The following is a 9,798-nucleotide window of genomic DNA, read 5'->3' as shown; positions in this document are numbered from 1 at the left end:
AGTTTCTTAATCCTGAGTTCTAGTTTGATTGCACTGTGGTCTGAGAGTTTGTTATAATTTCTGTTCTTTTACATTTGCTGACGAGAGCTTTACTTCCAACTATGTGGTCAGTTTTGGAATAGATGTGTGGTGCTGAAAAAAATGTATATTCAGTTGATTTGGGGTGGAGAGTTCTGTAGATGTCTATTAGGTCCACTCTGTACAGAGCTGAGTTCAATTCCTGGATATCCTTGTCAACTTTCTGTCTTGTTGATCTGTCTAATGTTGACAGTGGGGTGTTAAAATCTCCCATTATTATTGTGTGGGAGTTTAAGTCCCTTTGTAGGTCACTGAGGACTTGCTTTATGAATCTGGGTGCATATATATTTAGGACAGTTAGTTCTTCTTGTTGAATTGATCCCTTTACCATTATGTAATAGTCTTCTTTGTCTCTTTTGATCTTTGTTGGTTTAAAGTCCATTTTATCAGAGACTAGGATTGCAACCCTTGCTTTTTTTGTTTTCCATTTGCTTGATAGATCTTCCTCCATCCCTTTATTTTGAGTCTCTGTGTGTCTCTGCACGTGAGAAGGGTTTCCTGAATACAGCACACTGATGGGTCTTGACTCCTTATCCAGTTTGCCAGTCTGTGTCTTTTAATTGGAGCATTTAGCCCATTTACATTTAAAGTTAATATTATGTGTGAATTTGATCCTGTCATTATGATGTTAGTTGGTTATTTTGCTTATTAGTTGATACAGTTTCTTCCTAGCCTCGATGGTGTTTACAATTTGGCATGTTTCTGCAGTGGCTGGTACCGGTTTTTCCTTTCCATGTTTAGTGCTTCCTTCAGGAGCTCTTTTAGGGCAGGCCTGGTGGTGACAAAATCACTCAGCATTTGCTTGTCTGTAAAGTATTTTATTTCTCCTTCACTTATGAAGCTTAGTTTAGCTGGATATGAAATTCTGGGTTGAAAATTCTTTTCTTTAAGAATGTTGAATATTGGCCCCCATTGTCTTCTGGCTTGTAGAGTTTCTGCCGAGAGATCAGCTGTTAGTCTGATGGGCTTCCCTTTGTGGGTAACCCGACCTTTCTCTCTGGCTGCCCTTAACATTTTTTCCTTCATTTCAACCTTGATGAATCTGACAATTATGTGTCTTGGAGTTGCTCTTCTCGAGGAGTATCTTTGTGGCATTCTCTGTATTTCCTGAATCTGAATGTTGGCCTGCCTTGCTAGATTGGGGAAGTTCTCCTGGATAATATCTTGCAGAGTGTTTTCCAGCTTGGTTCCATTCTCCCTGTCATTTTCAGGTACACCAATCAGACGTAGGTTTGGTCTTTTCACATAGTCCCAAATTTCTTGGAGGCTTTGTTCGTTTCTTTTTATTCTTTTTTCTCTAAACTTCCCTTCTCGCTTCATTTCATTCATTTCATCTTCCATCACTGATACCCTTTCTTCCAGTTGATCGCGTCGGCTACCGAGGCTTCTGCAATCTTCGCGTAGTTCTCGATACTTGGCTTTCAGCTCCATCAGCTCCTTTAAGCCCTTCTCTCCATTGATTATTCTAGTTATCCATTCGTCTAATTTTTTTTCAAAGTTTTTAACTTCTTTGCTATTGTTTTGAATTTCCTTCCATAGCTCGGAGTAGTTTGATCGTCTGAAGACTTCTTCTCTCAACTCATCAAAGTCATTCTCTGTCCAGCTTTGTTCCGTTGCTGGTGAGGAACTGCGTTCCTTTGGAGGAGGAGAGGTGCTCTGCTTTTTAGAGTTTCCAGTTTTTCCATTGTTTTTTCCCCATCTTTGTGGTTTTATCTACTTTTGGTCTTTGATGATGGTGATGTCCAGATGGGTTTTTGGTGTGGATGTCCTTTCTGTTTGTTAGTTTTCCTTCTGCCAGACAGGACCCTCAGCTGCAGGTCTGTTGGAGTTTGCTAGAGGTCCACTCCAGACCCTGTTTTGTTGGGTGTCAGCAGTGGTGGCTGCAGAATAGCGGATTTTCATGAGACCACAAATTCAGCTGTCTGATAGTTCCTCTGGAAGTTTTGTCTCAGAGGAGTACCTGGCCGAGTGAGGTGTCAGTCTGTCCCTACTGGGGGGTGCCTCCCAGTTAGGCTGCTCGGGGGTCAGGGACCCACTTTAGGAGGCAGTCTGTCCATTCTCAGATCTCCAGCTGCATGCTGGGAGAACCACTACTCTCTTCAAAGCTGTCAGTCAGACAGGGACATTTAAGTCTGCAGAGGTTCCTGCTGAATTTTTGTTTGTCTGTGCCCTGCCCCCAGATGTGGAGCCTACAGAGGCAGGCAGGCCTCCTTAAGCTGTGGTGGGCTCCATCCAGTTCGAGCTTCCTGGCTGCTTTGTTTGCCTAAGCAAGCCTGGGCAATGGCGGGTGCCCCTCCCCCAGCCTTGCTGCCACCTTGCAGTTTGATCTCAGACTGCTGTGCTAGCAATCAGTGAGACTCCATGGGCATAGGACCCTCTGAGCCAGGTGCGGGACACAATCTCCTGGTGTGCCGTTTTCCAAGCCTGTTGGAAAAGCACAGTATTAGGGTGGGACTGACCCGATTTTCCAGGTGCCGTCTGTTACCCCTTTCTTTGACTAGGAAAGGGAACTCCCTGACTCCTTGTGCTTCCCGAGTGAGGCAATGCCTCGCCCTGCTTCGGCTTGCGCACGGTGCACTGCACTGACTGTCCTGCACCCACTGTTTGGCACTCCCTAGTGAGATGAACCCAGTACCTCAAACAGAAATGCAGAAATCACCCATCTTCTGTGTCGCTCAGGCTGGGAGCTGTAGACCGGGGCTGTTCCTATTCGGCCATCTTGGCTCCACGGGCAATTCATTTTAAACACACTTACCAGATATCTGTTAGATCTGAGTTCCTATGCTGAAGAGGTCTGACAGGTTTCAGTGTCCTGAAGACAAGTTGGTCATCCACTTATTCCAGGTTACAAGTGCATGGGTTTAGCCCAGTTGTGCACTGGTAAATGTTCAGCAGCTGACTTCTGGGGAGCAGGGGGATGGGGAGAGTCCTGGTTTATAGCATTTGCAGACTCTTGAGGTCTAAATGGCAGCTTCGAGCTGCCACACTGACATCGCTGATGGGATCACCATGCAGGAGCACAGCATTCTCTAGTATTTAGAGCATATTTAGTATTTAGAGCACATGGTTCCACTAGCACTAAATAGCCCTCAGAGCAAGACAATAGTAAAATGCCACAAAATCATGAAGAACTGATGAGGATTTAGGGATTATCTTTGTTTCTAATACAATTTATTTGTCAGTTTCTGTAATTTAACTTTTAATAATTGCTATGCTCAGTCACCAGCTCATCAGATTCCTGAAACTGTCACAGGTGGCTCTCACAAGCTGGCACAGGCCAGGTCCACACACCACTGGTAGAGTCACAATTATGTGAATCTGGGCAAGGAAAAGTAGAAGCTGCTTTACCCCTTTATTCACACAATTCCTAGAGATATTACTCGTCCTATCCCTGACTTAATTTATCACAGAGAAACAAACCTATACAGACAGCCAAACAAGAAATTTCCCCACCTTTGAATAGGCTGTTTGTTCCCTTTCTGGGTTCATGAACCATGACAATGGAGAATGCATTGTCTCAAAAGCGCCGTGCAGGAGTGTCTCACCAGCTGTGTGCTTGCTGTGCAATTGGCAGGGATGGAAGGCAGTGAGAGCTTAGCTGGAGAAGCCCCGATCTTGGAGATCTGTATTTGGAGTTTCTGCAAAAGACTGAGAACTTTACTGCTCAGGATCCTTATGTAGACTCACTGTGAACAGTTAGATGTGACTCACAACCTCTCTGAATCTTCCCGCAGAGTAAGCTGAAGTGAATATGTCAGAACAGCTGGTGGGAATTTTATCCTGAGACCCACAGAAGCAACAGTGCAAAAGTATCCCTGTCCTCTACTCTGTGAAACATTGTTTCTAAACCCTCTGGTCCCACCTCTCTTGTGTTTATGTGATAGACTATCATTAAGATAAAGTTGTGGGAAACAAAAGTGTGGAGCAAGGTTCCTGATGCTTTCAGCTGAAAAAAAAATGGTTATTAAAAATCCGCTAGGCAAATGTGCTTCAAAATAACCTAAGGGGGAGTTTGCAGCAATGAGAGGGGAAAGGAGATAAAATAAGATTGGTCACGTCTGCATGACTGTTGAAGACAATCACGTAGTTGAAGCAGAGTTGTTGAAGCTGTGTGATGGGTACATGGGGGTACTCTGTACTTTTGTATGTTTGAAACTTCTGATATTGAAAAATTTGAGGGTGGAGGGCAGAAAAAAATCCCTATTTAACAGCCTAGATGATCAATGCCTTATTTAAAATGGCTTCGGGGAGGTGGAGAAGTCTTCTCTTTAATATGTGTGCACATTAGGGCCTAGATAGTAGCTTAACTGCTCCCTATTGTACAGGTCTCCTAGACCCAGGGCTGGCTTCCTGAGCAGGCACCCCTGGTTTCATGCTCTGCTACCAACCACTGGAAATTCTTCATTGCTTTCCAACAAAGGCACCTCGTTTTTGCTTTGCACTGGGTCCCACAAGTACTGTCTCCAGTCCTGCCTAGACCTCATTTTCCAGTCTCTTTAGGAGCATCACCATCTGGTGTTGGAAAACTTTGGCCTCTGAAACCAAGTTGAGGAAGTTTCCTTTTAGGAAGAGCTAGGGCACCCCTAAGTCCAGGCTGCTGGCTCCAAGTAGACAGTTCTTCCTCTTCTTGCACTCTTCCCTACTTGACGAATATGTTCCTCGATAAGTTTTTCCTAGTTAAGTTTCTTTGTGCTCGGATTTTTAGTAGATATAAGGATCTGAGTGAAGAACTGCAACCTGTGGCTGCAGCACAGGCAGCCTCTGCATCTGCCTCTGGCTGAGTCAGGACACTGGTAGCTGACAGTGACTCCCTGAGGTGCACTCGCAAGCATGCCACTTCTGCACAGCTAGGGCACAGACCTGGCCACTGGCAGGACCCTTATCATGGTGTCCCTGACTGGGTTTCCATGGGAGGAATCAGAATTTATTTGATCACACATTGAATCCACAATGACTTGGTGAAGCTGCTGTCTTGGAAAGCATTGAGGAGCAAGAAAAAACCCCCACTACATTTTTCCCTAGCAATGTTTGTCTCCACGTATTTGCCAGATGCGGAGGGTGGAGCGGGTGGCAGTGCAGCTTCCACATATGCAGAGAGCTGAACTTGGTGGTGTGCAGCCTCCTGATGTGTCCCTTCTGCCTCTGCATGCTTCTCTCAGGGCAATCCTGTGGCACAGGCACTGGCAGTGAAACCTTTCAGGATGTCACCTCTGGCTCCTCCTGATGTCTCTGCAGCTTCTTCCATGGGATTCGGCCTTGTCCATTTTTTGGCCTTTGTGTTCTTGGATGTAGTCACCACTTCTTCACTCTCTCAGCTGCAATGCAGAGCTCATGCTTGCCTGGGTATGGCCTCCTAGAGTACAGTTACAATCATTTTACTCTCCTGCTCAAAATGCTTTCCTGGTCCACCTGATGAAACAGCAACTCCTCGGTGTGGCATTCAAGAGTCTCCCCAAATGAGCCTCACCTCATACCCAGTCCTCCAGGATTGCACTCCAACGGCAGCTCATCCCCAACTTGTGCAACTGATGATCTCTCCAGACATTGCCAAATGTGCCCTGGAGGGGAATTCACTCCCAGAGGAGAGCCACTGCTGTAGTCCCACCCCCACGACAATTTTACACAAAATATTTGATACTCTTTTCTCCTACCTTTGCCTCCAATATTTCCTGTTTCCATTTTAACCTCCCTTATAATGCTGAATCCTATTCTGCCTTACCACGAACATTATCTGTAAATAGGTATTCCCTTTTCTTCCTTTTACAATGTTCTTCTGTCCCTAGGAGACCACAAGGCATAATTGAAAAAGAAATCTAAACAAGAATATCCCTTAGGCTCTGAAGTCAGCTGTCTGTGTATTTGAATCTCAGATCTACCACTTATTCACTGTATGGTCCTGGAGAGGATATTGAATCTCTCTAATCCTTTCTTTGCTTGTTAAAAGGGGATAAAATGTTAAGCTGAAGATGAAGAAATTAAGTTATCTCTTTTTGCACAGCACTGTCTCTGGCAGAAGTTGCTGCCGCAACAGGGTTTTAGCAGTGGAGGCCTCCGCATGCTCTGGGAAGACGGCACTTGCTCCTGTGCCCTGAGCTCTGAGGTTGTGAGGGCCAGGTGTGTGCTCAGGTTAGGGTGGGGAGCGGTGGGAGGAGGCTCACAGTGAGGAGCTGGCCTCAGGCCTGTGAAGAGAGGTTCTCAGAGTTCATAGACGCCTCCTCCCTCCCAGCCACCGCCCTGGTCATTCTCCCTGGAGCTGTGGCCCTGGAATGTGTTCAACACACATTATTACCAGTCATGGAGAATCATGCACTCCTGAGCACGATGGGATGTCAAGATAAATGGATCACATCCTATGTAGTTTCTCAGAATCTCCTCTATAAAATAGAGATAATATATGCTTGGCAGTATCACTGATATACAAGGTAAACTCTAAAGTGCCATGTGCAAAAGGAGTAAATTAAACAGTTATTATAATATCAGCAAAACGGAAACCCTCAAGGGAAGGAAAATCATACTCAGTGGCTACTCTGTGAATGCCTGCCTCGTGCCAGGCACTGTGCTGAGTATGTTCACCTACATGGTCTCATTTCATCCTCAGAAGTCTGAAACATGGAAATGGTATTATCTCAATTCTACAAATGAGGCCACGGAGGCTCAGAGAGGGTGATTCTCTTTCCAAGGTCACATAGCCAGAAACATTCAGAGCAGGTTCCAATTCAAGTCTGCATGGTGGCCCTTCCTTGGTGGCACCGTGCCAGTGCAGCCACATCAGTGGGGGCAGCACTGAAACACATGGAGGGATGCACACGAGACACAACTGTTGCTCTTTCTGTTCTCTTCCTCCCTCTCTGGTTGCTCTGGCTCCAAGTCAGCACAAACTTGAGAGGCCTCCTGGTGCCCATGTGGGCTTCACCAACCTCCAGGAAGGGATATTTCATGCAGAATGGACCAGTGGTCTGGGCCTGCGGAGGTCAGGAAGGGATTTCTGCGAGAGGCTAGTGGAATTGGAGCTCCTCTATGAAGCTTGTCCAGATTTCTCCGAGTTTCAAGTGGTTAAGTAACAGCACACATGCATGGACTGCTGCTTATTGAGAAGCTCGGCCATCCTCCCCCAATCTCCCATCCACTCCACCCAACACCCACACGCCCCCTCCCCAACCACAGTCAGCCCTGGGTGTAGGACACTTGTATAATAGGGAGCAATTAAGCTCCCATCTAGGTCTTAATGCACACACACATTAAAAAGACTTCTCCATCACCCCCTGAAGCTACTTAAATAAGGCATTGATTATCTAGGCTTTCCAAATAGGTATTTCTGCCCTCCACCCTGAAGATTTTTCAGTATAGAAAGTTTCAAACATATACAAAAGTAGAGAGTACCCCCATGTACCCATCACACAGCTTCAACAATCATGCACACAGGACCAATCTTATTTTATCTTCTTTTTTTTTTTTTTTTTGAGACAGTTTCTTTCTTGTTGCCCAGGCTGGAATGCAATGGCACAGTCTGAGGTCACTGAAACCTCCACCTCTCAGGTTCAAGCGATTCTCCTGCCTTCACCTCCCAAGTAGCTGGAATTACAGGTGCCCGCCACCATGCCCGACTAATTTTTTTTGTATTTTTAGTAGAGATGGGGTTTCACCATGTTAGCCAGGCTGGTCTTGAACTCCTGACCTCAGGTGATCCACCCACCTCAGCCTCCCAAAGTGCTAGGATTACAGGCATGAGCCACTGCGTCCAGTCTTATTTTATCTTCTTTCCCCGTTCATTGCTACAACCCCTCAGTTAGGTTATTTTGAAGCAAATTTACATAGGGAATTTTTAAAAACAATTGTTTTCAGCTGAAAGCATCAGCGCTCCAGAGCCCACTGTCTGTTTTTCTATGTTCTAAGTTAGGGTGGAATAGATAGCACCTCTTCCCTTCTACTAATTTCCACTGCTTCTGTCAACAAAAGTCAGACCCAAGGCTCATAGCTGTTCTTCCAAACTCATCCTGGAGGAAAAGAATTATTGATAGCATGCCCTTTCATACCTTTCTCTACTTTAAAGGAACCTGCCTGAGGCTCACAAATCCTAGTTTTATCCTCTAACTCAAGTCAAGTAACTTGATCCCTGGTGATCTTGCTATCTTCAACTGACCCAGAACCTTAATCCAGATTCTCTTCTATAGATTCTCTTACATGATTCTCTATAAATTCTCCTCTATGAGGCAGAGAGAGGCCCCAAAAGGTAATTCATTCATTCCTCCCTTCAGGAAAAGCTTAGCAGGCATGCTGCTAGGTACTAGGACTACAACAATAATCAAGACAGGGTCTCTGCGTTCAAGCTTAGAGTCCAATGGGGAGTACAAACATGAAACAAATAATTATAACAGTGATAAAGTGTTAGTCCAAACTGCACGATTTTGTAACCTTCCCTCTGCCCCCCCCGCCATTTTGCAGACCTTGGCTAAAGTGAAGCATTCCATAGGGGTTTGGGCCCTTGGAAACAGCCTGTCCAACTGCCTGCCTGACTTTAATCATATTCTGCTGGGAAAAAGTTCAAGGAACATCAGCATCACATTCTGCGGGAACAAGGTCCAAAATGCCTCATTATGGGAACATCTTCCCAGGCAGCAAGCCATACTGCCCAGACCTGTCCTGCTCATACCTACAAGTACCCCAGCCTGTAAGAAGCAGTGGGCACTGGCATTAAGCTAGTCCCCCTCCTCTGTAGGTCTTACGCTAGACAGAAAGTCTGGATTTGACGTACAGCCGCCACTCTCTAACCCTCACCTTCCTTTCAAAATGTAACAATAAGTACATCTATTCTAGATTTAGCATTCAGTGGTATATAAAACAAAGTTGTTCAAGAGAGCTGAGCAGACAAGCAGCGAGAAATGGAAGCTACCAGATCTTTGCCACTCAATCCCCCATAATTTCTAGCTTTGTATCAGGTGGATGCCTCACTGTAACCATCTTCTCAGCTTGGCCACCCCCTTGGTAGAAGTTGCAGCTCAAAACGCAGCTTTCTACTGTCTCTTGTTCTCTTTACTCTGCCCATATCTGTGTAAACTCTCCTCAGTTACGCATTTGAGTTTGCCACCTGTTTCCTGCTAAAACCATGGTTGATAAAGGTCTGTATGAAAAGACTGTTTACAGAAGTGGGCAAGGTTAAGGAAACAAAACAAAAAAAAAAAAAAAGGAAAGTTTGGGCATCCAGATTTTAGTAACAGCAGGAAACTATTATCATCCCTAGGCCTAAGAGGGCAGGGGGAGAGAAACATATTACCATAGCATGGATGAGAGCTGGAGCCATGGAAGAGAGGATACCCAACAGGAGCTCTGTCATGTAGACTCAGCCAGTGTCAACTGTGGCAGGAAGGGAATAGGAAGAACAAATATTCCAGTCTCTCTTTCTCCCCATTCCTTCCTTCCCTCTTCCTCTCTCTCTCTTCTCCCCTCCAATCCTGTATAAACCCAATCTGAAGCCAAATCCAGCTAGCATTCAGGTGATGAAGTCAACAGAGGTCAGCCTTCCAGGGTACAGATCAGAGCCAAGAAAGGCTGATTCAGAAAGCCAAACAGAAAATAATCAACAATCACACCTCATTGTCAAAAACACTTTTAAAAGAGAGTAGGTATCTTTTAAACTGTATTACAAAAAATATGTGCTTTTTGGTAATAAATACTTTTCTTTTTTTTTTTTTTTTTAAAGTTAGGGCAGATAGCCCCAACACA

Source organism: Hylobates moloch, unplaced genomic scaffold (genome assembly GCF_009828535.3).
Source record: "Hylobates moloch isolate HMO894 unplaced genomic scaffold, HMol_V3 SCAFFOLD_11, whole genome shotgun sequence".
Taxonomy (NCBI): domain Eukaryota; kingdom Metazoa; phylum Chordata; class Mammalia; order Primates; family Hylobatidae; genus Hylobates; species Hylobates moloch.
Note: the sequence above shows the minus strand (reverse complement) of the source record.